At 52.2% G+C, this 27,743-nt stretch overlaps 6 non-coding genes across 6 annotated transcripts; 2 read left to right on the top strand and 4 right to left on the bottom strand.

Annotated features, from left to right (window-relative positions):
* Window positions 1–5,479: 5,479 nt before the first annotated feature.
* TRNAK-CUU (transfer RNA lysine (anticodon CUU)) lies at window positions 5,480–5,552 on the top strand. Its single transcript has one exon. It is a non-coding gene; the product is annotated as a tRNA-Lys (tRNA).
* Window positions 5,553–8,653: 3,101 nt separating this feature from the next.
* Window positions 8,654–8,726, bottom strand: TRNAI-AAU (transfer RNA isoleucine (anticodon AAU)). Its single transcript has one exon. It is a non-coding gene; the product is annotated as a tRNA-Ile (tRNA).
* Window positions 8,727–11,276: 2,550 nt separating this feature from the next.
* Window positions 11,277–11,358, top strand: TRNAS-UGA (transfer RNA serine (anticodon UGA)). Its single transcript has one exon. It is a non-coding gene; the product is annotated as a tRNA-Ser (tRNA).
* A 5,697-nt stretch (window positions 11,359–17,055) lies between these two features.
* TRNAG-UCC (transfer RNA glycine (anticodon UCC)) lies at window positions 17,056–17,127 on the bottom strand. Its single transcript has one exon. It is a non-coding gene; the product is annotated as a tRNA-Gly (tRNA).
* A 5,467-nt stretch (window positions 17,128–22,594) lies between these two features.
* TRNAS-AGA (transfer RNA serine (anticodon AGA)) lies at window positions 22,595–22,677 on the bottom strand. The gene has a single exon. It is a non-coding gene; the product is annotated as a tRNA-Ser (tRNA).
* Window positions 22,678–24,248: 1,571 nt separating this feature from the next.
* Window positions 24,249–24,357, bottom strand: TRNAL-CAA (transfer RNA leucine (anticodon CAA)). The gene is made up of 2 exons: window positions 24,320–24,357; window positions 24,249–24,294 (listed from the first exon to the last, which is right to left on the bottom strand). It is a non-coding gene; the product is annotated as a tRNA-Leu (tRNA).
* Between the last annotated feature and the right edge of the window lie 3,386 nt (window positions 24,358–27,743).

Below are 27,743 nucleotides of genomic sequence, written 5' to 3'. Positions count from 1 at the left end.
GGGGATGTGGCCCATTGTCAGAGTCTAATGTGGAGCTGTTCACACCCAGGGCAAAGAAGCTGCTTTTGGAAGGAACCAGCAACTCCCAGTCTCTGTTTGATCCTTGGTTGATGGAGTTAAATTTGCAAATAGATTGCAGCTCAGAGATTTCTCTCTCCATTTGATTTTTAAAATGTCTTTGTTGTAGGACTGCAACTTTTAAATCTGTTCCTGAGTGTCCAGGGAGATTGAAGTGCTCTCCCACAGGTTTGTTTCCATTACCCTTTCTGATGTCTGGTTTATGTCCATTTAGTTTTTTACATAGAAACTGTCCAGTTTGGCCAATGTAAATTGCAGTGTGGTATTGCTGGTGCACGATGGCATGTATTATATTAGGAGAGGTGCAGGTAAAGGAGCCCCTGTTGGTCTGGTTGCTGTTAGGTCCTGTGAGGATATTCATGGTGTAGATATGTGAGGAGAAGTGGCAGCAAGGTTTGTTGCAGGGCTTGGTTCCAGGCTTAGAGTTACTGTGTTGTGATCTTTAGTTGGTGGTGAGGATTTGTTTCAGGTTGGCAGGCTGTCTGTCGGCGAGGACAGGCCTGCCTCTCAAGGGCTGTGAGAGTGAAGGATCATTGTCCAGGATGGTTTGCAGATCACTGATGATGTGTTGGAGAGGCCTTAGGTAGTGGCTGTTTGTGATGGCCAGTGGTGTTCTCTTGTTTTCCTTGTGAGACCTGTCTTGTAGCAGGTGGCTTCTGGGTATCCATCTGGCTCTGTCAATCTGTTTCCTCAGTTCCTTCGGTGTGTATTGTAGTTTGAGGATGTGGGAGCATAAGCACCTGGTGGCCGGGCCTCACTCGCAAGGCAGAATGACCATACACTCCATCATGGAACGCTATCATACAACAGCGGCAAGGTCTGAAGTCAGGCCAGGAGAAAGAAATCAGAAAGTTGACAAGTAGTTGGAGAGTCCCCAAAGAGAACATCTTGGTTGTACAACATCAGAGGGTCCCAGGGGAGGTTCAGAAAAAGACCAAGGATAGAGGAAATCTTGTAACGTGTTCTGAGAGGCCGGGAGGATAGAAAGCCCAAATTAGGTCAGAAACGCTTTAATTGGCCAGGTATCGAACCCCCAAGTAAGAAACAGTATAAAAGGTGATTTAGCAGGAATAAGGGTGTGGTCTCCTGGACACAAGACGGAGGCTAGCAACTTCCAGTCCAGACAGTAGACCCCGGCCTGATCACCCAGACGTCACCACCACAAAAGTTCCCAACCAAGCCGTATCTCTGACTTGAAGGGCCACTGTAACGTAGTTGTTGGTGAGATGTGGGAGCATTGTATGTTATTGGTAAGTCACATGTAATTATATACAGCTATATGTAACCTCGTGTTTAACCTATGCCAAATAAATAACTATATATAGATATATAACAAGTGTTAAGTAATTGTAGTTACGAATAAATGAATCAATCACTATCAGTAAATACCACTAGCTGGTCTAGCTGGGGCTGTATAGAGAATTATTGGGACTTAGAACAGCCACAGGGCATTGTGGTGTTCACAATCGGAGTGTTATTGTTCCTGGTACTCATAATACTGTGGAAACCTAGGTTTTAAAGTAGATACGCTGAATCACATATTGCTGCTACACTACATAAGGCTGCTATCAGGGTGGGGTGGTTGGTCCCGGGCCACCTGACTCCCCCCGCTGTATCACACCCCACGCACACCCACGGGACCTGGAGTAGGTCGGCACATCGTCAGAGGAAAGCTTAGTAAAGGTCTTGTAGATGTTTGTCTTTGATGGAGCAGAGCAAATACGGTTGTACCTTCGTGCCTGGCTGTCTACAATGGATCATGTAGTCTCCTCTGGATGGAATCTGGAGTTGTGTAGATAAGCAAAGAGGTCTGTGGGTTTTCAATGTAGGGTGGTATTTAAGTGACCATCCCTTATCTGCACAGCAGATAGTGTGCAGGAAGTGGATCTCTTTTGTGGACTGGTCCAGACTAAGGTTGATGGTGGGGTGGAAACTGTTGAAATCCTGATGGAACTCTTCAAGAGCCACCTTCCCAATCAATGAAGCAGTTGCAGATCTCCTTGTTCTTTCAGCGAGCTTTCTGTGCGATTAATCTTAGTGCCTGTATATGCTGTATGGTTCTTTTATCTTTCCCAAATCCCACTTGCTTGCCTGTTCGATGTTCTTTTATTTTTATCTCAATCTCTCCATCAGTATCATCAGCAGTAAATTGCCTAGATGACTTGTTAGGGCAATCCTTCTGTGCACTTCCTTTCTTGTGTATTGTCAGAAGTGCAGTTGTTGTCCATTCCTTCGTGGAATTTCCTCCCTTCAATGCAATCTCACATAGTCAGTGTATTTCCTGGGGGGACTGATGTCTCTTTGCATGTTTTCCCTCTGTTCATTTGCTCAGTACGATGAAGCAGCCTTTTGCTACTGGATGGCTCAGCTCAGGCATTGCTCTGTCAAGATTTGGTCCTCCCAACATTTGTGTCCCTCCAGGTCACTGGGGCAGCACCTCTTGCTGGCGGAAGCAACAAATGTCCAGCTTCTGGCTCTACCTTTTTCTGAATAACTTGGCATTTCCCCCTTTCTAGGCTACAGTCCTTTAATTCACTGTCACTCCCACAGTGACCCAGGCAGCCCTCTTGTTCCCTGCCACAAGCCACATCTATGCCACACCCTCAGTGGCTGTTGGAGGAATCCCTCCTTCTGGTTGTTGCTCAGCATGGACTCCACATCCAGCACTTCTCGGCTTTCCCTTCTCAGCTTTCCCTTCTCCTTCCCTGGACTGCTTCCTACAACTCCCCTTCATTTGGCTGTGCTGGCTATGAACTCTCAGCCCTGCAAGGGGCTGCCCTTTACCTGCAGCCTCTGTCTTACCAGCTTCCATCCCTGATTTATAACCCCATCTGCTCCTACTGACGATCTCTGCTCCCAGCCTCTTCCTGCAGGTGCAGCCTGGGCAGTGATTCAGCCTTGCTGACCACCTTAATCCTTGCAAGCCTGTGTTGGGAGGATTGGCTCGGTGCATTCTGAGCACTGAAAGTTATCGTGGTCTCTTCATGTGGTTTTTTGCTCTCTGCGCTTGTTCTTGATCTAGGTTCTTCTTTGTGGTCTATCTGAGCAGCAGGGGACATGCCAGGCAGCTGTTCCAGGTAAGAAACCCCTCTTCCTCTACACTCTGGCCTCTCTGGGAGCCCCAGGGTTTACTCATAAATGAGTCTTTTGGGGCAGGAGTCACTCCATGGACTGCTCATTCTTTCATTCTCAAGGCAAGTTCCTGACCCTGGCTGTGGGTCTGGGGTTAACCTGGCTCGTTCATGTCTTGCTTTGGAGGCTCTGGGCCAATGCATGGTGCTCTGCAGCTGGGATCTGTCAGGGACTTTTCTCTGCTGTGTTGGTCCTTTCTTCAGCTACCATTTGTGTGATTGACGGGAACAGAAACCTGAGCCTTGCAGGATGGGAACTGATCTCAACTGAGGGACAGATTTCCTCAGTGCTGGCACATTTGCAGAGGAAAATTTTAAGAGTTGAAGTCCATTTCAGACATCCAGGGCAAACCCCGAATGTTCCCCATCTCCTGGGATGGGGAAAGGCTGGCCAGGCTGTGTCCAGGGCCCAAGTTCTTCTCAGTCAGATGTAGTAAGTAGCCAAGCGAGAGGAGGGATGGAGATGGCCAAAGCCCCTTCCCAACAGGCTGGCCAGCCTCACCACTTGTGCATGCTGGAATCTCCTCCCATCAGGGCTCTAGATTGCTCCCTGCCAGCAAAATAGACGGTGGCAGGGCCATCCTTACCAAAATGCTGACTGCACAGCTGCATAGGGCACCTCAGCATTTCCCATTTCACTCCATTCATTGCAATGGCAGATGGGCACCTGAGACCCCAGCCTCAGCCCTGTGTTCCTTCTGTGCTGTGTGGGCCATGCTGCCAGGGAGCAGAGAGGCCCTGGAGATGCCAGAACTGCCCTGACAGGAAATATTTCCTAATGTCCAACCTCCTTTGCTGCAATTAAAGGGGAATTCAATTTAAGTAAAATTAAAGGGGAGGATTTTATGATTTGTAGCTGTATTCTCAATTCGATAGATTGATTGATTGATGTTTGGAATCTATCTAACTGTCTATTTATTGGTCATTACTCTGCCCAGATTAGGGATTGGAGAACTCACTGCTCAAAGAATTAAATTTAAGCTTGAGAGAGAAATAAAATTGTGAAATGTGCAGACCTGAGCACAGAGATGTTCTGCATGTGAATTATGATACAGACCCACAAGTGTGAACTTTGGGTCCTTTCCCTTCCAGTCACTGCATTAATGTCCTCCAAACACCCCAGGGGAGTGGGGCTTTCTCTACCCTGGGCGCCTTCCAGTGCAGACTAAGTGCCTGTCTGGTGTGCGCTTTGGTGCCACACTCCCGACTGCACCATACAGGAGCCCTGTGATCTGCAGGGTCGTCAGATGAGATGATCTGTGCAAAGAGCCTGTGGCACAGAGCAGCCTCTGCTGTTCCCATGTGCAGCCGGCTAGAGCCCCAGAATGTCCCTGAGAGAGTGGGGGTGACACAGGGGTAGCAGCTCAGCCATGCAAAGGGGCTGCCAGGGGCAGGACATGAGCCCTGCTGGCCAGGGGCAGGTGTGGGAGTGACATCACAAGGGCCTTTTACAGCACCTCAGCCGATTGGTTAAAAGAAGTTGGAAGGTGATGACCTCACAGAGAGTCCCTGACACCAGCCATGTGGGACAGGCTGCAGGGCTGGGGCCATCTCAGACACCCCCGGGGCTTCCCCACAGGGAGTCTCCTTCCTCCGCTCTGCCCATGAGGCTGGAGAGGAATCAGGGTGAGGAAAATGAGCATGAGAAGGAGCCTCTTTGTCCCGTTCTCCTTCCCTCTTGACTAACTGCGCTGGACGACGGACGTTCACCTGGGGCAGGTCAGAGCCTGACCCAGCTGATGCTGGGCAAATTGAAGTCAAGGAAAACACTCGGTTAAGGTGCTGCCCTCCCCAGTGGAACTGAAGAGTGAATGAATCAGGGTCCTCCTTTCTCGTCCCATCGCCCATTGTTGTGAAGCACAACAGTCTGTGAGCCACTAACTCCCCTTTCTCTGGAGAGTCACTAACAGGCAATTTCCCACAGAAAACTCTCTTCAAATGTGTGTTCAGTCTGTATGAAAAGGAAACGTGTTCTACTGACTGCACCGGCTCTGCGCTGAGATCAGTGGTGTCAGCATTCATTTGTTGTGCAGAAATTGCCGTAGGTGCGTGAGGTGTTCGGGAGAGCTCGCAGCACCAGTGAGAGGCTTGGCCAAGATTCACTCCAACAGTCTGTTTTCTTTGCATCTCACCTCCTGCAGCCCAGATAACAAAGACTGGAGTCCGGCCCTTGTGAGCACTTTGCCACACACGTTTGACTTTTGCCCAGCTGACAGGCACATTTGACTCTTTCTACTCTGTGATAGGCTGTATGAAGTGTTTTAGATGTCGCCTGGCTAGCTCAGTTGGCAGAGCATGAGACTCTTAATCTCAGGGTCATGGGTTCAAGCCCCATGCTGGGTGCTTCCTTTCTTGCACTAATGTTCTCAGCCTAACAAACAGTTTTCACTGTTGTCCCGGCCTGTGTCAGGAAATGTGTGTTCTTCTCCTTGGCTCTAGTACAAACAAACACACTACAAGGAGGAGTTGTGTAGACATTCTGCAGCCCTCTACTTGGAAGTAGTGGGGTCTGCCATGGCAGGAATCAGCTTTTAAAGCTGCAAGGACCTGGAAACCCTCAATCAGGAAGCTGAGACCATGCAGGCAGCAGCCATACCATAAGGTGCTCCTCCAGAGACCAGATGTCAGCCAGCCCCCTGAGTGCCCCCAGGGCTCCCCCACCAGGCCATCCCATGGCTTTCAGGCCTCCAGCCATTGGAACAGGAAGTGGGGCCCTTCCTGCACTGACTCTGAGCTCTGTGACCTCTGGAGTGAGGAGGAGGTGCTCCACGTAATGGGAAGCAAACAATGGAATGCAGAAGTGTTCACCCAGCTGGCCAAGGGCCTGACCACCTGGGGTCACCTTTCCCGCCCACCTCACCATATCAGGAGTAAGGTCAAGGAGTTGCAGCAGGGTTATGCCCGGGTGCAGGACTCGGCCATCTGGTCTGGGGGTTGTCCCCAACACTTGCCCTTATTACCGGGAGCTCAAAGCCATCCTAGGCCCCAGGGACACCTACTCTCTCCTGGTCTTCCTTGACACCATGGCCGAGGAGCCCCAGCAGGACGTGAAGCCTGAGTCAGGACCAGAGCCCAGCTCCAAACCCCCAGGGCCAGAGCAAGGACCATCCAGCCCAGCACCCAAGTGACCCAGCAAGGAGGTTGAGCTTTTGCTGGACGTCCCATCCCACAGCTCCAGCCGGACATCTGCCCAATGGTCAATCCCAGACCATGGCGATGGACTGTCAGGCACGTACCCCACAGGGCACACACTCCCAGGGCATGACCCTAGCATGCTAGGGCCCAAGCACACCGCAGCCCATGGATAAGGCTACGGCCACCAGCACCCTCACCCTCGGAAAGTCCCATGTGCCCCCTGTCTCCCCCCATGTAAATAGTTAGTGTATATAGTTATCCCCCCCCATTGTACATAGTTAGTTCTGATGGTGTTTGTTATGTTCCATGCTCAGAGGCGAGAATTTAGGTTGTTTAATGAGGAATCATTTTCATTTTTCACAACCCCCGCATGTTCTATGTGTGGGGGGCAGTGAGCGGGTGGTGGGGGTAATGTGTGGGTGTTGGGGGCAGTGAGTGAGTGGTGGGGGGGGTGGTATGCTGGTGGTGGTGGGAGTGTGCAGGGGAAGCCTGGATGGTGCTCACTTGATCCCCCAATCAAAGTACTCCCATAGGGCCTCCCAGAAATGGACCCATTCTTTGGGGGCGTGAAGGCTACGGGCAGCAGCCCAGCTCACCTGTCCTCCTTTGGGCACCCGGAGGTGCAGCTGCTGGTACTGACACATCCATGGGATGGCTCTAATGCCACAGAGCACCTCAGCACAGCTTAAGAAAAAGGGAGGACCATGACTACGTGTGGCCAGCTGACTCCCATAAAGAGCTTCCCCCGCTCCCCCTGCCCCGGCCTGGCTTCTCCCCTCCACCAAACCCACCCCCAAAGCAGCAGGCATGCTGAGGCCAGCATCACACGGTGGTACAAAATTGGGCAATCCCCAAGTGGGGCCTCTTAACTGTGGGGCTTCTTTTAGCTGTGGGACAGGAGCTGTGGCCCAAAGACGCATTCCCCAGCTGCTGAGAAGCACAGAAGAACTCAAGTCTTGCCCAGGGTGGCACAGTTGAATGGAGACCTGCCTCAGGGCCTCTAGCTGGTGCTGTGGAAGAATCTATTGCAGTCGGGACAGAGAAACATTCATTCCCCTCTGGCAAGTATCTGCTCTTTTCCCAGCTGTGCACTGCCCAGCCCAGGAGCTGGGAGGGACCAGAGCCCCTGATTCAGCCTTGGGAACAGGACTTTCCTTAGAGACAGCTGCCCATGTCACTGGGTGCAGCTCAGCCAGGGGTGCCCCCATCTTGCCACTCTGTCTGGCTCAGGCACTGAACCCCTGCACCCTGGCTGCAGGGGACTGAGGTGAGTGTAGCACTGTTGGTCTGACACTGGAGATGGGCTGGGACCTGTCAGGCAAATGAAATCATCCCACCCCCACCTCCGGCAGCCAGAGCTCAGCTCAGCCTCACAAAGTTGGCCTGTGCTTGGAGTCTGCCCAGCGCAGGAACTGGGTGGCAGCCGGCTCAGCCGTGCTAGAAGTAGCATCACACAAGAGGACTGGAACTCAACAAAGCTCAGCAGGATGGTGCCTATAAAGGCTCAGTGAGGATGGGATTCAAGCCCTGCAGAGCACAATGGATTAGCCGTCCATCCCCTTCACCACTCGGCACCTCACCCAACGTGCCTGGAACTTTTTCATATGTCCCAACTTCAGCCCTGCCAGGAAGTCTGGCTGGGGACACGGGATGGGCAGGTTTGGCCCAACAGGGCTACGCTCACTCCTGTCCCCTGCAGTGCTGCTTCCTGGGGCGAGCAGGGCCCTGTGGTGCCCTGGCCTGGGAGCAGCACAGCCCGGCCATGACCATTCTCTACTCTGGGGCTGGGCCCTGCCCCAGCTCTGTGCATGTGTCCCTGCTGGGTGGGTACAGACCAGGGCCATGGGCAGGGTCTGCAGCCTTTGTGTCTCCTCCTGACATGCTCTGCTCCTTTCCAGCTGCTCTGTTAGCACAGCAGCTCCAGCTGGATTGGCCCCTTCTCTGCCAGGCCTGTCTGTGAGGTAGGGGGCTGATGGGAGGCAGGTTCAGGAGCAGGCTGTGGCTGGGAGGGAACACGTGGGATAGGGCAGGGGCACTGGCCTGGCACAGCTTCGGTTGGAGGAGGGGCAAAGATAGCTCTGTGGTTCCCAGCCAGTGACATCAGTGAGGGAAAACCCTTCAAGTACATGCCAGGAGAGAGCTTCTGCGCACGAGCAGCAATGCATCTGCTGGGCTCCCCTCCTGGACAACAGGGTCTGGTTCAACTTCTTCTGTCACTTGGGTGTTGGGCTTGTCAGAGAGAGAGGCTACAGGAGAAAGAGATGAGCCCTCAGGGGCATAAGAGAAAGTGAGACAAACAGAGATGCTTGTGCTTCTGCCTGGTTTTGACGCAGGGACCTTTTGCACATTAGGCAAACGTGATAACCACTACACTACAGAAGCTCAACTTGCCCAGTAGGTGTATCTTGCCCTCCCCTAAATTGCATCCTCAAGCCACTGCTTCCCCTCCATATGTGGATGGGGGACCCAAGAGAAACTGAGGGGAGTCCTTTACTGGCTCAGCTGCTGGAGGAGAGGGAAGCAGCTGCACTCACAACTGGGACTTTCAATAGCAGCTCTTCCAGAATTGAGGTCCCAAGTGGTTATGCAAATGACACATGCAATATTTAAGTCTGCAACTCATTTGCATTTCTTATTGGCCACATTTCCATGCCACTTCCAAAAGGGCTGGGCAGTGGAGCCACAGCCTTCCTGTGTAGATGCTCAACAGGACTTTTTGAAAGAGCTGCGGCTTTTTTGAAAAAAGAGCTCTCCAGTGCAGACATAGCTGTGGGGAAAAAGTAGAAGAGCAGACCCAGGCTCCAGCCTGAACATTTGCAACAGCTTATAACAAAGAAATGTGTGTGTGCATAACAGAAGACTAGAATTTCTTTAACAACTACAGAACATACAAATGTTTAATAAGTCTTATTTGCATGGCCATTTCGAAGTTTGGGGCACGTGTAGACACGGCCCAAGAGGGGAGTTGCCAGGTGGTCTAATCCAAGTGCCTGGGCTCTTTGCAGGGGTAACTGGGTGGGGTGCGGTGGCCTGGGATGTGCAGGGGTTTAGAGGAGATGTTCTGGGGCTGCCTTGTAGTTTTAAATGCTACCAGTGTGACTCAAACCTTCGTGCTCTTCTGCTCTTATAAACTATTCCGTCTGGGGAAAACACCGAGTGGGACAAGTCCCTAAGCTGAAACCATGATGGTATCTCCAGGGGAATGGGAAGGAAACACTTGCTTCTTTAGGAACACAGATGAAAGACTGACCCAGCCCACTCTTTCAGAAGGGCTACGTCTACACTGAGAGAAATCTTTGAAATAGCCTGGCAAATGGCCATTCAGAAGAATACGAATGAGGCACTGAAATGCATATTCAGCGCCTCATTTGCATGCCTCCAGATGCAGCGCTTTGAAATTTCCTCGTTTTGCTCCTGCGTGGCTCGTCCAGACGGGGATCCTTTTTGAAAGGACCCCACCAACTTTGAAATCCCATTATAACATAGGAAAAAATCTGGGAAGTGAATCAGCAGTCCAAGTGATTTCCAAAGACCTGCTGCTATTATGAACCAGGGCACATGCTCCTTGGGGGCACCCAACCACGTTGCCCCATCTGAATTCTGACAGGTCTGGGGGCCTTGTTCTGGAGTCTGGCCCTTCTCACCTTTAAACCTGTTAAATATTGTTCCATTATTTCAGCAGCAGCATGGCGGAGCTGCAGGAGTCGGTGCCTGTATTGGTGGCTTTTAAATGCCTGGGGGCCATATAATAACCACAAGTAAGATGATCAGCATTCATTCCAGTGCACCACACAGGCTCTGCCTGCCAGCACCTCCTTGTCAACAGTGACTTGACTTAAACCCTTGTCCTCCGAGGGGTGCATACATGCAGCAGTCCCATTCCAGAGACCACAACAGCCCAGCAGTTGCCTTTGGTTTTGTCCAGAAGGATCCCTTGTTTGCTACTGTCCTGTTGGCTGGTTAGCACACTTGGTTTGCAGGTGGTTCTAACACTACTCAAGCCATGTGTTCAAGGGCCCAGTGTACTGCCAGACAACACTTGGGTGTGTGTGGTTTCACCTTTGCCTTTCTTCCCCCAAATCACCTGAATTTGGGGTTTTTGGTCTGGGGTGGAATAGCAGCTGACAAGTCTGTGGGTTTGCTGGTGGGAGATCTGGCTGGCCAGTGGGGGTGGAAGAGTGGTTGTTGGGATTTCCCTTAGAAAGAAGGAAATCCCAGCCTGGGGTTGTAAGTGGCCTGGGTTTTGAGCAAAGGTCCCCTGGGCTGGTTTCTCTACATGTGCCCATGGCTCCTGTCCTATTACACACCATCCCTGCTTTCTCTGACACTGTTGAATGCTCCTGAGAAGAACGTAGTCAGCCTGTGCATGGTGTCTAGGTGGCAGCATCCTGCTCCTTTCTTCTCTTTGTCTTCCTCAGCAAGGGGAGGAAAACGAAGAGCCCACTTGCACCGGACATGAAGTAAACAACTGAGGAGAACTTGCTGAAGACTCCCTATTGACTCACTGAGTGCGGGAGCCAAATGGTGGGAGGGAGCTGATGACCTCATATCTGCAGGGCAGGTTAACTACATGTCCCTGAGCGCAGCCCATGCTGGAGGCAGCTGGGCAGCTTAAGCAGAACACAGTGTCAGATGGGAGTAGATACGTGTTATTGGGGAAGGGATCCTGAGCGCTGCATCCCAGCCATGTGCTTTGTCCATGGTCCTGACTTCCTCACCAATCCAGCCTCCAGGTCAGAGCTGTTCCCGTTCCATCCAGGGGGAGGGGAGATGTTCAGGGTGCTCTCTTGTGCCATCGCACCTGGCTGAGCACAGAGATCCCCAAATCCCCTCAATGCTGGGAGCCAGGTTACTGTTTGAATTCTGTATTGCCAATGACATTGTCTCATTATTGTCCAGTATCCATGATAACAAAACACTGACAAACTCAGAGCTGTGATGACCGAGTGGTTAAGGTGTTGGACTTGAAATCCAATAGGGTTTCCCTGTGCAGGTTCAAATCCTGCTCACAGTGAAGTCTGTGTTTTACCCCCACCCAGGGCAAGACACACTGGTGTGGCACATGCAAGAGGTTGGGTCCCTAACCCTGTTTCACAACGCCTGGCTGTTTCTGGGGAGAAATGCAGCAGTTGTGATGTGGTCAGTGCTCCGGACAGAAGCTGGCTGCTGCTACCTGCTGGGAGCAAAGCTCCGGGGAAGTAGGCGTCCCTCCCATGCCCCACTCTGCTCTGCTTCTGCAGTGCTGTCCTGCTCTGCTCTGTCTCTGCCTGCACCCCTCTGCTTCATCCCCCAGTGTCTGCTGGTGTCTGCCTCCACCAGTCCCTGCCCCACCTTCTCCCCCGGGGCCACCTCCTGCTCCGCTCACACAGGAAATAGTGGCAAGTGCCTGGCCCATGGCCCGAGTAGCTCCACTGACATCGTAGGGCTGGGGGGAGCCTGAAGTGGGGCAGAGGAACCTCTAGGGGAGAGCCTGACAGCAGTGAGTGGCAGGTGCAAAGTGGACAGAGGGGGTTGTGGGGTGAACAGGGTAAAAGCTGGGGTGTGGTTGGCTCAACTGTCTTCAGTGGTGTATTCTGGTCACAATCTTCTCTAGCGATGGGAATCTAAACTGCTGGATGGGGAGGGGTGTGGGCCAGGCCAGTGAGCAACTGAGGCAGGGGCAGGCCAGGCCCAGTGAAAAACATTGGGGTAACAAGGAGGTTCACAGCTGACTACATTTTTCAGTCCCACATAGTGCAGAGCCAGGGCTGGGGGAACTGCAAGTGGGGGAGCGTAGCACAGATTTGGAGGACCCCCTCCCCTTTATTGAAACAGCCTGTCCACTCCCATACCAGGTCAGACAGGCCTTTCCGGGTCTGGCTCGGTGGGATGTGAGGGCAGGAAGGTTTGAGCCACAGCAGTGGCCTCCCTCAGAGCAGCTGAGGTGAACACAACAGCAAGGCCCCTTTGGGTTTGGTCCATGGGAGGGCTGTGTACCAGTGGGGGATACAGGCTGATTTCTGGGAGGTTCCTCTAACGCCGAGACTCCGTCCCCACCACTTACTGGTGGGAGCCCAGAGAGTCTCTGCTCATTGCAAAACGGCATAAGAAGCAGAACATCTGCCTGCTGGAAGGGAGGGCTCAGGCGCCGCTTTTCTGTGTGGCCAGTTGGATGCAGTGTTGGACTTCAGATGAGGCCATAGATAGTTCAAGTGCCGATATGGTCCTACTCGCTCTGTGCAGCCTTTGCCCACAGACTGCAACCTTCTCCTTGGCTGCTCTGAGAAAGGGTCTGGCTCCAACTGGACTCTGGGAAGCAGTCGCTGGTCAGGCATGAGCCCTGGCTGCTCCCACTGAGCCATGACCTTTCTGGACTTGCCAAAGAAGAGGTGGGGCAGATCAGGCTTGTGTGTGGAGCAGTTTCCCTCTTCCAAATGGCGCCTGTCCTTGTGTGGGAGGGGGCTGATTTAATTGCCTCTTTGCAGCTCTGGGGGTTTCTCTGCTTCTCACTAGAAGGGGAGAAACCTCTTGAGGCCACATCTCCTGCCCCACTGCCAAACTGAGTCCCATAAGCGGGAGCGGTGACAGAGCTGCTGAGGAGCTGCTCTGCTTCCTGCCGTCTCCTGACACTGGGAGCGGACTGTCCGCAGCTGGCCCCATGCTGGTTGAGGGGAGGCTTTCAGTCACTGTGTGGCCTGCCAGAGTCAAGGGAACAGCCTGGCTGGGGGTGTCTTTGCCAATCTGGCCTCAGGCTGATCTGTGAGAGGCCTTTGGTCAGTGTTGAGCCTTCCAGGGGGTGGGGAGCAGCCTGGCTGGGGGTGTCTGTGGCTGTCTGTGGGCCAGGTATGATGGTGAATCCTTTAACAGTGTGTGACACACGTGATTTTGGGAGAAAGATTGTGCACATGCTGGGACAGGAGCAGAGCAGTCCCAGAAGGAGGCAGCTTGTAAGCCACAACCTTTAGACAGGCTTACAACTGGGTAGAGCAGGAAAGGGGTAACAAGCCTGCATTGCGGTGGGGAAGGGGAAACTGAGGCACTGCACCTCATGACCTTGGTGGCTAAATGCCAAGCAATATATCCACTCCCAGACACTGCTCCCTGCATTCTAGGGGCTCTTGTTCCCACAGGGGAGTGCACCAGACAGAATGAATCAGTTTCCCAAATATGGCCAGAAAAATCAGATGACTAATCTGAGAGGTGTCAAGCAAAAGGAGTAGCATTGTCCCCTCAGTGGTGTAACATGGAAGAGTCCGCACCTCCCTCAGCCCCACTCAATTCCAGGGCCGGGCGGAAACATTTTCTGCAAAACTATCCAGAATTATAGCTTCTGCTCTGCATCCTTCCAGTGGTCTGACCATTGTGGGAGGGCAGCAGCCCACAAGGTTCACCAGCTGCAGCACTCACACCATCCTCTTTCAGCCACCAGAGGACAAAGGCCACATCCGTGGTCCCTCTGACATTGCCCATCCTCGGCCTGGTGGAATTTCCTTTGAGGAGGGATGAATTTTTTAGGGGCAACACCAATGCTGGGGTCATGTGCAGATTTGCATCATGGGTACAGATAAACATCCTTACCTATAAATACATGTTTGGAACAGATCAAAGGTACGGAAGACAAACACATGTAACCGGGGGATAACTCACAAGGTGCAATGCTTCTAACAGTTATTTCATGTGACGTCATATTAAAAAGAATATTAATGCCCCATTTCAGTACCTCTATTTGATCACCCTTTCTTACAGCTCCAGCTGTTAAACACACCCAGATGGAGCACTCTGAAAATGGCCCTATAAATAAATCACAGACATGGCCATTCAGTGAAACATAAAAATCCACCCCAGAGCCCCAATGGAAACACCTCCTCCCACAGACCACTAACTCTCCACAATCTCCACTGCAGCTGCTCTCAGAAATGAAGTATCTGCCTAAGCACCGCATGCTACAGACCTCTGCAGTTCACAGAGCCACCCCTGTTACATGGATATCACCTGCCCATGGCGCTTAATGAAGCTGAGTCCAGGGAGTTGACGCAGCCAGTAGAACCTGTTCAGAGGACACCAGGCACTGCAAAGCCACAGGAACCTCCCTGTCCAGAGCAGCCAGGCCACTTAGTCAAGATGCCCCAAGGGCTCACCTTGAGCTGGAAACTGTCATTTCGGCGTTATTAGCAGCACTGTCTGAACAGCTCAGCCAGCCAGCTGGTAGGAACGGGTCTTACAAGTGTTGTCTTAGGAAAGGAGCCGGGGAGCTGCAGGGACATATGGACTGAACAGTGAGGTGGCTGGGGCAGGGCTTTATCTCATACCCTGGGGAATTAGCTCAAAAGGTAGAGCTAATTGCATTGCTTTGCATGCAACAGGCAGTGGGATCGATGCCCACGTTCTCCAATAAGAATTGCATTCTCCAGCCTTTTCTTCCAACGCAAAGTGAGACCAGAGCCCCTTCCTCTTACAGCTGGGTTCCCCCCACCAAACCTCTCAATGTGGAGGCAGGATTTGGGGCCGTCTGCGCTTAGCTGTGTGCAAGGGTGCAAGAGAGCTCTTTGAACATCTCCTCTCCCACCTGCTGGGAACTCACACACGTTTGCTCTGGAGGCAGTATTTGAAAGAGGAAGTCAGGACCATGGACTACCTCAGGTGAGAGAAAGTGCTGATGCACATGTGAGCCGTGTACCTAATATGGTAATACACTTGGAGCGGGTAGGAGTGAGTTGCATGTGGGTCATTTTGGTGGGCAGGTTTAGTGCTGCATTCGCAGAAGGTTCTGGAGTTGGGGTGACAGCTGTGGGGTCTGCTCCTGCGGGCTCTGTGTCTGTGGGTAGGAGAGCAGGCAGGAGAGCAGCTGCTCCAAGGCCATGTGCTGTGGGTGATCTGGGAGCAGCTGAGCTCAAGAGCAGGCAGCAGACTGGGCTCCCTCCGCTGGAAGCACGTTGCAGCAGGTGGTGATGGTGTTACCCTCTGTCAGGGAACATGGGCCATGTTAATGTTGTGCTCAGGGCAGCAGAGAGAGGGGACAGGCAGGGTTTGAGGGGACACCCGGCAGGGGCCTAGCGCAACGGGTGAGGGGCAGCAGGGTCTGAAGTAATTCCTAGCCAGGGCTCAGGGCTGTGGGGAATGGGAGACAGAGCCTGAGGGTGGGTGGATGCCAGGTCATGCATTCATCAGCTAAGCCACAGAGCCCATCGCCATTGCTAAAACCCAGGCACTACTGGGAATGGGACCCAGGCTCCTCTGCTTCTAAGACACGCGCTTCAACCAGCTAATCCACAGACCCTCAAGGACCAGTGGCTCAGTGCTCACTGGTGGCCAATGACTCCCAATTTCCTTCATTCTTTCCCTGTTCAGTGTGGAACAGCTTTGTTTCTGTAGACAAACTCCACACCCATCTAGTGCACCATCTCCCCATTCTCTGTGGGCTCTGCCTTTCCTGTTTGAACCATTCATAATGTTAAATACCAGGGTCTTGATTTTTTTTTCCTCCTGCATTCTGCAGATAGACTCAAATTCCTGTAACTTCCATTGCATAACCTGCTGCAGTAGGTTTTCTTTCAGTTGCTTCTTTATGTAGAATTCCTCATAGGTGAGCTTCAGCATCTATCCCATTATCCGAATCTTTTTATAACAGCTCCTCTCAAATGCCAATATCCTTCTCTTTGAATCTTTCCTGATCACCCATGTCTCACAACCGCACATCATGCTGCTGAATACACACGTGTTCGAGACACTCAGCTTTGCTCCTAACATAATTGCTTTGTTTCTTCAGTTCTCATCCATTGCCTTCAGACACGCACTTGCTTTCACAATTCAAGTCGCTATTTCCTTCTCACAGCCCAGAGCATATATGATGTTGCTTCCCACATATGTGATCTTCTCTACTTCGATCCCATCTGCACTGATCTCCCTTCTAATTTTCTAATCTACATATATCGTTGTTTTTGTATAACAATATTCATAATCCATCTTTACCACTTCCCTTCCTCATTTAGCACCTGCACCATTCTTGTTTCCTTCTTTTCATCATCTTCAATGAGAACTATATTATCCACAAACCTCAGCTTGTAGATTATCATCCCGAGCAGCTACTCCGTCTACTTTTTCCTCCATCTTGTCAAGATGCATGATGAAGATACTTGTTATAACCAAATGCCCATCCCTCCACACATTCTTACCACTGCCTGAGCATTGTTGTTGATACCTGTCAACAACCGATCAGTCTTCTATTCACTCCCTGTGACTCCAACAGCACCCAAGTCACTTTCTGATCTATCCTGTCAAATGCCTTTTGAAAATCAACAAAGCTACTGCAGATGCTGGAGTACCTCTCCAGGCACGAGCCTGGGCAATTTTGTGGGACCCTGGGCTTCCCAGACTCCAGTGTCCCCCTCTCGACTTTACTGACATAAGCCAAAGGAGAGGATAACCTCTACGTCTGGTACCAGCTCAGCTGCAGAGACTGCCAGGTCAATGCCAGAAGTTGGCACAGAACTGCCTAAGGACTCCCCTCCGGACTTTCTGTCTGGGTTTACTCACTCAGCCTTGCACCTTACCAGGATAACCCACAAGGCAGTGGGGCGGGTTGCACAGAAGCTATCCACAACCTTTAGCTGACAGAACTTGGCTCACACCAAGCATGATAGCTTAAAAAGCCAAGACACTTCCCATTTCACCAAGGAGCAGGACATGTCCTCTCTCCGCTTCCAACAGAGAAATTAAAAGCAAGAAGTTAACCTGTGTTGACTGGGAATTGAAACCAGACCAACTGCTTGGAAGGCAGCCATGCTCACCACTACACCACCAACACCTCCTTGAAGGCCCTGTGCTAAAATCAGGAATATGAAGGACAGAGCGTGTGTCTTCAACCCCAGGTTTTGCTTTGATATATTGATATTGTAGAAGCTCTATTCTCTATCACTCACAGGGCACCAGGGGAGCTAGATAATCAAATGTGCCAGATAGAAGACTTACCTACCCTGAATGCAAACCCAGCCACACCTGACAGATCGGCTCATGTCCTTCAGTGCATTTTCTCTGATTTCTACTAAACAGTCTCCAAGCAGATAGAAGAACACTGTCCCACACACAAAGGAAATCTGCCTCCCTGAGTGATGGTAGCTATGTGAGTGGGAGAAGGTAGGTCAGTGGGGAAGATGTGGTGTGCGCCTGAGGAGAGAAAGTTTAATCAACACCCATTTGAAAAACTACTCTGGGCTGGGACAGAAAAAGGAGCCTGGGGAAGAAGGGTTTGTCTTACAGGGATCTGAAGATTAGCGATTCAAGCAAGAGTGAAATATGGATGTCAGCCAGGGATAGAGTGTTTGATTTCAGGTAAAGTGATCTTCTTTCTAATCCATGCTCCCCTTTTCAAAGGCAGCCACTTGTATGACAATAGTTGTATCACCTTTCCCAACATGCTCTGGATTTCTATAGTATGGGGATCCTGAAAATGGAAATGAACCCTTAACATTTGTCAGTGCCAATGCAGATAAACCTAGCAAACCCCTCCCTTTGTTGAAATCTGGCTACACAGCGAAACTGACAGTTGAGACTGACATGAAGAATTTTGGGTCTTATTTCCATAAAGAGGTGCTCATTCAGAGTCTATCAAATACATCACTTCCAGCAGGAAAGGTCTCTGCACACTTTGTAAATGTGTGTGTCGAGAGGATATCAATTATTCCAGGAATTCACAGCCAAGGCCTTTATGTCCTCCCTCAGCTAGATATTCATACACACGCACCAGCAAGCTCCCCAGTCTCTTCATTTCTGTTAATTCCCTGCAGGCTGTTTATTGTAAAAGAAAAATTAACCCTTTTCACCTTTTGGGGGCTTCTAAGAAATGTTGCCTTACAGCCAGGTGGAGGTGGCAGGAGGATGGGCTGGGCTCAATGTCTAGGGGAGAAGAGTGGTAGAAATGGGGCAGGAAGGAGTGTCCTGAGAGGTGAAACAGCTGGAGGGTGGCGTGGAGTGCAGGGTGCCAGCCTGTCAAGAGTCAGAGGTGCCCCCAGCAGTAACATTTGGTTGGTCCTGGGGTGTAAAAAGCAGTACTCAGGAGTCTGATCTCTACAATCTGAGTTCAAATCTCAGTGGGTTGCTGGTTGGTTGTGTTGTTGCTGTAAATCTTTGTCTCTCCAAAGCTTGGGCTTCTTTATTCACTGGTGCACCTGAGGAAGTTTTTTTTTCCTCCTGCTGGATGAGTGAGGCCCAATGGAGCTAGATAGGACTCTGGCTGGGCTGAGTCACCAACATGGCTGCAATAGGTCGAGGCCCTGCAACTTACCAGTCTGTGAAAAGATACCTGAGGAGTGAGGTTGTGTTTTTCACAGCTTCTCCTGATTGCCACCCAATTGTTGCCAGCACCTGGAGCTGCCAGGCTATTCCTATTGCACACGCGGCATTTAAAGGAAGGACCATCCAGAGCAGGCTAAGAAAGTCAGGGGACAGCAGGTGAGAGGAAGAGTTCCAGGCTAGAGCCCAACTCATCTGTCCCCCTCTGGGCCCTTGGAGCAGGGGCTGCTAGTTCTGACACCTCCATGGGATGCTCTAATGCTCCAGAGCACCCAAGGCCAGCACAAGAGGAGGGGAGGGCCATGACTGCATTGGCCAGAGGACTTCCCTAAAGATCACAGAACCTGGCTGTTCCCACCTGCAAAGCAGCATGTGCTCTGCAGCCAGCATCAAAATGGGATAGAAAATCAGCCACTCCCCAAAAGGGGCCTCTTAACTGTGGGGCTCCTGTCAGCTGTGGGGCAGGAGATAAGTCCCAAAGAGGCTTTTCCCCAGCTGCTGAGAAGCACAGAAGAAGTCAGGATCTGTACAGGGTAGCACAGTTGAAAGGAGACCTGCCTCATGCCCTGTGACTTGGGCTGTAGATGGAGCTATTACTGTCCATGGCAGAGCATCATTCATTTCCCCTGCTCAAGTATCTGCTCCTTTCCCACATGTGCACTGCCCAGCCCAGGAGCTAGGAGAGACCAGAGCACCATATGAAGCCTTGGGCAGGTGCCCTTCCCCTGTCATTGGCTGCACCTGAGCAGGGCTCCCCTCTTTACCAGAGCACTGCACCACTGGTTGTGTTTGGGGCCCTGCTGAGGTCCTGGCAGCAGCACTGCAGGGGACTGAGATGAGCACTGCACTGTTGGGCTGACATTGGAGACAAGCTGGGCCCTGTCAGGCAAATGAAATCATCCCACCCCCACCTCTGGCAGCCAGAGCTCAGCTCAGCCTCCCAGAGTTGGTCTGTGCTTGTCCTGTGGCCAGCAGAGAAGCTGGGAGGCAGCAGGCAGAGGGAGGGGGTGTGTAGGAAGCAACATCACACACACAGGCTGGAACTCAACAAACCTCAGCAGGCTGGTGACTATAAAGATTCAATGATAATGGGATTTGAACCTCTGTGTAGGGAATGTGGCAGCAGGAACACAAGGTTACTGAGGCTGGGAGGAATGTGTCTCCCAGAGGCCATTTGCATGAGAATGCAAAGGTGTGCGTGTGTGATACCTTTCAGGCAAAGCCTAATGGGTCGCAAGTCAGCCATGAGATTTGGTCTACACGTTGTTGTAAAATCACAATTTAAGCTGACACTCAGTGTGGGAGTTGTGAGATCTCACCAATGCTCTGGGTTGTTGTAGTGGACAGAGCAGTTGCCACAGCTGCAAAAGACATTGATAATGAAGGGCTCCCTGATTTAAAGCATTGTAAACATCTGAGGGGCAGTACTAATTAGGTTAGTTGGCTTGCTTGCTGATTTGGTCTTGTCTGTTGGTTGGTTGTAAAGCTGTAGGTCTGGTTTGGTCTGGCTGTTACTACCTGTTGCAACAAAGAGTTGGGTGCTAGGGTGTTCATGAAGCCCTTCTGGAGGTATTAAGAGCTGAAGTTGCAAAGTAGCAGCTAAGATCACATAGAGCTGAAATCACAGGTTTCTACTTCAGGGCAATCCCCAGCAGTGTGATTGGTGAGGGAGGGACAATGCTGACTGGCAGGTGGCTGGCTGGTAGGCGTAGCGGTGGATGATGGTGGATGGCATGTAGGAAGAGTGCGGATGACCGCAACTGGTGGGTGGCTGGCTGGCCTGTAGGAGGGGCAGCCAGTGGGAGGCTGCAGACAAGTGGGCAGCTCGTACTGCCCCTGTGACGTATCTATGGGCTCTGGGTTCGGGATGCACCGCAGGAGGTACACCCTGAAACTGTGTGTGGGGTAAAGGGCCAAGAGCCCCAGAAAGAGACTTGGTTCTACAGCGTATGGGGATGGGATCTGGGTAAAGGGGTTTGTCTCTTCTTTGCTTAGACACACGGCATCTGTCACTGTATCCTTGGGGTACGTTATGGTCATTGCTATTAAATAAGCTGTTTCTATCTCAGACTCTGTGCTGGTGCAGGGGGCGGGGAGGAGAACTGCCTTACAGGCACCCAGCCAGTGGGCTGAAATTGTCCCAGGCCACTGGGTGGGGGCTTGAGCTGATTGGTTGTGTCCTTGACAAGAAACCCCCCAGGAGTTGAACCCGGCTGTTCTGGCAAGCACCTGCCATTAATAGAAGGGTTGCATAATATGCAGGGCACAAGGGATTTGTAGTCTATCACCTTCACCACTCAGCCACCTCACCTGGTACCTCTATGAGCCTTTTATATTCACCAAAGTGAATGCTGCCAGGAACCTTTCTGCCACTGGCTGGTCCGCCGGGGACACAGGACATCAAGTTTGGCCCCGCAGTGCTACTCTCACTCCTGTCCCCTGCAGTGCGGCTTCCTGGGGTGAGCACGGCCCCAAACACAGCTGGGGTGCAGTGCCCCAGCCACACATGGGGATGAGGTGGGGGCAGCCCTGGCTCAGCTGCAGCCACTCACATGGGCAGCTGCCTGTGAGGGAAGGGCCTGTCCCCAGTGCTGGCTCAGGGGCTTTGGTCTCTCCCAGGTGCTGGGATGGGCTGGGCTGGGAAAGGGGCAGACACTTGCCTGTAGAGATGAATGTCACACTCCCCTCTGTCTGACACCGAGAGCAATAGATCAGTCTGCAGCACCAGCCACAGGGCCTGAGGCAGGTGTCCACGTGACTGTCCCACCCTGGAGCCCCTGGGGTCCCTGCTCAGCAGTGCCCAGAGAAAGGCTGTTGAAAGTGCCATTTGCTCCTGCTGCCCTGGGAGCTGGGCACTTCCCCACCGGCACAACAGCCCAGGCAGAATATGGCCCCTGGCTGCACTAAATGCTGTGTGGGGAGCTCCTGAGAAAGTGCCAGTGGGGAGCACATGGGGCTGTGCACAGGGAGTGAGGGGACAAACCCCAAGGGTGGGAGAAAGTCCTGAGGGCGCAGAGACACACACAGGGCCTGGAGCCCAAACCTTGTTCCCACTGGCACGTGGGGCAGGTGCAGGAAAGGGGTAAAGCCAGAGGCGAGGGCAGGGCTTGGGGCGGAGGGGAGCTGTTTCAACCCTTCCCAAGTTGCCACCGACCCCACTGCACCCAGAGCCTCTGTGCAGTGGAAAGGAAAACCCTGATGGAAGGACCTTGGGCGAGGCCCAGACCAAAGCTCCCTCTTCCCCTGCTTCCACTGAGAACAAAACCCCAGCTGCAGTGCCCTGCCCTGGGAGCAGCACAGTGCCCGGACATGGGCAGGCTCCGCTCTGGGGCTGGGTCCTGCACCAGCTCTGTCCATGTGTCCCTGCTGGACGGGTACAGACAGGGGCTATGGGCGGCCCTGGGCAGGGTTTGCAGCTCTTGTGTCTCCCCGGACACTCTCTGCTCCTTTGCAGCTGCTCCGTTAGCGCAGCGTTTGCAAAATGGGCCTTCTCCTGGCCTGCTGCTCACACAGCTCCCCTGTCCTTGCAGCCTCCGCTGACTCCCACTTCTCACCTCCTCAAACACAGGCTGCAGCTCTGCACTCACCTGGCCCTTCGTGAGCGACCGCCCCGCGCTACTGCTACCCCCATTCAGGTCCCACCTCCTGTCAGCCTCACCCCAGCCTCCATCGCCTCTTGGATCAGCCACACACACGTTTCCTGCTCTCTCCCTCGCAGGCCCTCCCACCTGGGACCAGCTTTCCACAGAGATACTCAAAGCTCCCAGCCGCCTCCTTCAAACCTGTCTGCACCTCGGTCCTCCAGCAAGCTGTACGGCGGAGAGGCTCCCCCAAACAGCAGCAGCCGGTGTGTGTCTGGAGCAGCAACTGCATCACAGCCTCAGCATTTGCCCCAGGCACAGACACCTTTGTGTGGCAAGCTCAGGCTGTGCTCAGAGTGCCTGCCTGCATTGCCAGGGTAGGAGTGTGGCTAACACAGGCCTCGCTGTGAGCAGGATTGGAACCTGCCCAGGGAAAACCCTATTGGAGGTCTAGTCCAACACCTTAACCACTCAACCATCACAGCTGAACGGCCCTGCCAGCTGTTAAGCCAGAGACATGTAAATAGTCACAGGGCCCAGGCCTGACGTCTTCAGCAACACAGAATTCAAACAACCACCCGGCTCCCAGCGCACGGGACTGGTGGGGATCTGGGGCTCTCTGTGCTCAGCCATATGCAATGGCACAGGAGAGCACCTTGACCATCTCCCCTCCCCGTGGAGGGAACGGGAACAGCTCTGACCGGGAGGCTGGATTATAAGAGGAAGTCAGGGCCATGGCTGACGCACGCGGCTGGGAAGCAGCACTCAGGACCCTCCCCCCATCTGACACTGTGTTCTGCTTAAGCTGTCCGGCTGCCTCCAGCACGGGCTGAGCTCAGGGGCAGGTGGGTGACCTGCCCTGCAGCTGTGAGGGCATCGGACCCCTCCCGCCAGTCGGCTGCCTCACTCAGTGCATGCCAGGGAGCTGAGCCCCTGTGCCCAGCAGTGAGGCAAATCAGGGCAGGGCTGGGTGTGGTGCTGTGGCTGTGGCTGGGTTCCCTGTTATCTGTGCCCTTGTGTGACTGCTCGGAGAGACTAGAGTGTTGCCCAGCTGATTAGCAGAGCGCTCACCACTGAGGCTTTTGTTTCTGTTGGTGGTGCACATTGGTGCGTAGTTCAGAGCATACAAAATTTATTGCACACATGGGTGGAAAAGGCTGGAGGGAACAATGTCTGTGGGTGTCCAGCCAGGCCAAGGCAGGGCTGTTCATTGTGTGCTGGGCCTCGCTGGGAGTTTGGGGGCGGCCAGCTGGGGATGCTGAGCTGGGTGTGCGGCCGGGTTGGTTGGGTCACGTCACAGCCGTTTTCTTTTCTGAGGTGCTGTGGAAGCCATCTTAGATAGACGCCGTTTCTTGTTTCTTATTTCTGCATGTGCACAAGAGCTTGAACTTTTCCTCACCTGTTTGGGCCTGGCAGGGAGGGTGAGCTCAGTGGAATGCCTCACTGAACTCCTTGCATTTGGGGCTCTTGCTCCCTAGTGCCTCTTCCTCCTTGCTGAGAACGGTTTTCTCTCTGAAAATAACTGATGTTTCTCGAACTAATTGTTTCTGGCCCTGGACTTGTTTGTGTGAGGGTATAAAATACTCGAGTTAGCTGCATCAAGCAGCCTTGCTGGACCTGGCCTTACTGGTGTCCAGTTCGGCTCATCTGTTGCCTTATTGAATTCAATACAGCTGAATGTCAGCTGCCTAAACACAGAGAAGTCTTTTCCTTCACCAGTGTGGTGCTTTTGGTGGGGGTAACTCTTATCCCTATAACACACCTCCTGCAGGGGCCATTGCTCTTTGTGCCCAGGCACATGGCTGGGATAAGGACTCAGGATCCTTTCCCAAATAGACATATTCCTCCCACAGCAACTTCCAAGTGTCAAACTGACACTGCAGGTTCACCATCACTTGCCCACCAAGTTCATGTCTGAGTTATGCCTGTCTTGGCACTGCTCTAACAGAAATCCAAAGCAAGGCTTGGTAGACTCCAGCCAGTGGAAGTATGCTGACAGGTCAGTTCTTTCCAGGAGCCTCTGGAGGCCAGTTTGGCATGTAGAAAATGGAAGTGATGTCAGGAATGGGATTTGAACCCATGCCTCCTTCAGGAGACCAGAACCCCCAGGTGAAGGAAAGACAGTACCTTGAGTCTGGCGCCTTAGACCACTCGGCCATCCTGACACAGCTGAAAGGGCCCCTCTCTTTATGCTAGTTTTGCTTAATATTTGATGAGCCAGGCAGGCTCAATTCATTCTGTACTCATCTGTAGCACAAATCTTTCAACAGCAAAGAGCCATGCTCCAGCTCAGCTGGCTTTCATACGTAATCACCCCGATATGATCTAATGCTGGGAGGTACTTTGCCATTAGCTGAAAAGAAATGGATGAAGGAGGAACTGCCAGTTTGCCATGCTGAGGCTATGGGTACTCCACAGAGATCCTTTGAAAGAAGCCCTCCAGAAGATCTCATCCAAAAGAACTTCTTTCAAAGAGTGCGTCCACACACAAAGAAGACTATCAAAAGAGTGATCTGCTCTTTCAAAAGCGAGCATCCGCCCAGCCCCCGCTCTTTCGAAAGAATGGACCAGGGATCCTAAATGAAGACAGATCTTTCAAAAGAAGGGCCCTGCAAAGCGTTTATGCACATTTTGTTTCAAAAGAAGCTTTGGAAAGGAGGTGCTGTTCCTGAAATAGGAAAGGAAGACTGATTGCAGAAGGAGCAACACATTCTTTCAATTTCCTTTCAAAAGAATGGTTTTTGAGTGGAGACAATCCGTGGGCTCTTTCGAAAAAGCCCCCTTCATTCAAAAAATCTTTCAGAAGAACTCGCTTACTTTGACACAGTCTGAGGATTGGAATTCTTCCATGCTCATATTTGTTAAATACGTGGCAATCAAGCGCTCAAGTGACGGGACCTCTTTTTGGCTCTTATTCCCCACTATCCCTCAAGTGTTAAAGTTTCATGAAAGGAAAAAGAGCAATGAGGAAGAAAGCAGAGCTCTTCAGGATTCTTTCAGAAATTAGCTGATCCCACAGAAGAAACAACAAGAGAAAGGAGGAAGGTTTCTGTCTGGTTTTGAACAAGTGACGACTTATTTGTTAAGCAAACGTGATAAGTGTCAAGCTGCAGAAAATACCTCCTGAGACATTTTGGATACTTTTCTAAAGTTTTCTCAGAAGCCAGTGCATCAGCCACTTTCCCTTTGAAGAACGGGAAAGCAAAGGGCACCAAGAACTTTTAAAAACTTCATCAATAGCAATGGTGCAATAGCTTCCCCAGTTTGCACTTCTCCTGAGGAGACAAAACACAGCCAAACCTTCCAACCAACAATGTTCACATCCACTCAACATTTCCTTCTTACCAACTGGGACCCCTTCAGCAAAACAGGAAACCATTCTGCAAGACCAGGAATGGATTCTCTGCGTGCCAGAGGTTGTTCCCACAGCACTTAGGAGAGGCACAAACAGGGCCTGTCTCCACTGCCCCCTCCTTTCAAAAGGGGAAAGGTAATAAGGGGTTTTTGCAGATGCGAATGAGGTGCTGCCATGAACGTGCAGCTCCCCGTTAGCATAGAGGTGTCCATGAGTGATTCAAAAGTGCCGCATTCACAACACACCCTGCCCATGTAAACAGGGGCCTTTCAAAAGGACCCACAGATTTCAAAGGCCCCTTCTTCCCAAATGGCTGGTGCCAAGGTGGGAAGGTCCCGAGAAGTGGAGGCTTCATGTGAGCACTTGGAGCTCTGTAGAAGTATGGGGGAGGCACTGGTTTGCTCACTGTGCCCATATCCCCTCCAGATACATTGCTCAGCTTCCACCCGCTGAGGTCCCACCTGTGCTCTCCCCTCACTCCCAGCTCACCTCTTCCCATCCCTGCTCTGCCTCTTCCGCTGCAGTCTGCCTCCTGCTCTCACCTCTCCTCCCACCAGCCTGCCGTTCTGCTGTTCTCTCCTGTATTCCCCCCAGGCCTGCCCACCTGCTGCTCATGGCTCTCCACCCGCTACTCCAGTGACTGCCACTGCCCAGCTAAGCCCCAGACTTACATGGCTTGGAACCACAGTTTAGCATCTCCCTTAGCCTGAGCTGGTGACAATTACACCTCCCTCTGTGGCTTGAGCTGCAAAACATGCCCTGTTAGGGAGCATTTGGGTGGACAGTGCAGGCACGAAGAATTACAGGCATCAGGTCAACCCTTGGGGAAAAAGGGTCAAACAGAGAACTCTCAGACCCTTCTGCGCCTCACTCACTGTCCTAGACCTCTGCCGGGTGTTCCCTCATACCCTCTCTATCCCCTTACCTCCACTGCCCTGAGCACGACATTAACACGACCCATGTTCCCTGGAATAGGGGGAACACAATCACCACCTGCTGCAATATGCTTTTGATGGAGAGACCCCAGCCTGCTGCGTACTCCTGAGCTCATCTGCTCCCAACGCACATGGCCTTGGACCAGCAGCTGCCGTTTCTGCTCTCCTACCCACAGACACAGACCCCACAGGAACAGACCCCTCTGCTGTCACCCCAACTCCAGAACCTTGTGCCTGTGCAGTGCTAAACCTGCCCAGGAAGGCTTCGTGCTCAGGAGGAAGATGAGAATCTTGGTACGAAACAGGGAATGAATTTCTTCTTCCTCTCGCCTCATTTTTTTGCAAGGGACACTTTACACCTGGGTTAATAGGCTTGGACTCCTCACTGTGCTGTGCCAGAATACCTGCCGCTACATCCAGCATCAATGGAAGCAGACGTTAGCTGGAGAATCAGCACTTCAATCACTAATACTGTCATTCCATGAGTTGTGATTTGGTTTCCAAGTCAACACCTCATTGAGATGAATGAGCAGGTTCACCCCTCTCTGAAAACTCAGACTCTGCTGCATCGTTTATACTAGTTTCATATTCTGGAGGTTATTTTAGATGCAATAAGGATTCGAGGCCTTTCGAAAAGAAAATGAAAACTGAGATAGAGGAACAGAATTTCTCTACCACTGAAATGACCCACCTGCAACTAACTCCTACCTGCTCCAGCGCTGTCTGCCTATTCGGGACATGGCTCACATGAGCATCACCACTTTCTCTCAGCTAAGGCAGTACCTAGGCCTGACTTCCTCTTTCAAATGCAGCCCCCTAGGCACAGCTGTTCCCTTGCCCACCAGGTGGGAGAGGAAACGGTCAATGGGCGTCCTCAGAGCAACCCTGCACCAGCCTGGCAGCCCTATTTACCCTCATTCATGTTAGACAGTCACAGGGTCGAGTAACCAACTGTAGCTCTTTCTGAGCCCCTTGAGGCTATTGCCACTCCCACCACAGTTCCCATCCCCTGTGTGAGCGGTGTGGGGCAGGACTGAGCATCTTTCCCTTTCTCCCACTCGGGTACCACAAGCACCACAGACAGGTGTGGGGCTCCCTCCCCCTTGCATAGAATTGTTCTGCCCACAGGCTGAGACCAAACAGCTATCCCAGGGCACAACCGTAAGGTGGGGAAGTGACCCACTGGGGCAAAATCTCCTTTGGGGTTTTACAAACCTGGCATTAGTGTAGTTCTCAGAGCAGAAAATAGGTGCCCAGTACA

The sequence above is a fragment of the Carettochelys insculpta genome, chromosome 33 (assembly GCF_033958435.1).
Source record: "Carettochelys insculpta isolate YL-2023 chromosome 33, ASM3395843v1, whole genome shotgun sequence".
NCBI lineage: Eukaryota > Metazoa > Chordata > Testudines > Carettochelyidae > Carettochelys > Carettochelys insculpta.
This window is presented reverse-complemented; position numbering and strand designations above follow the sequence as displayed.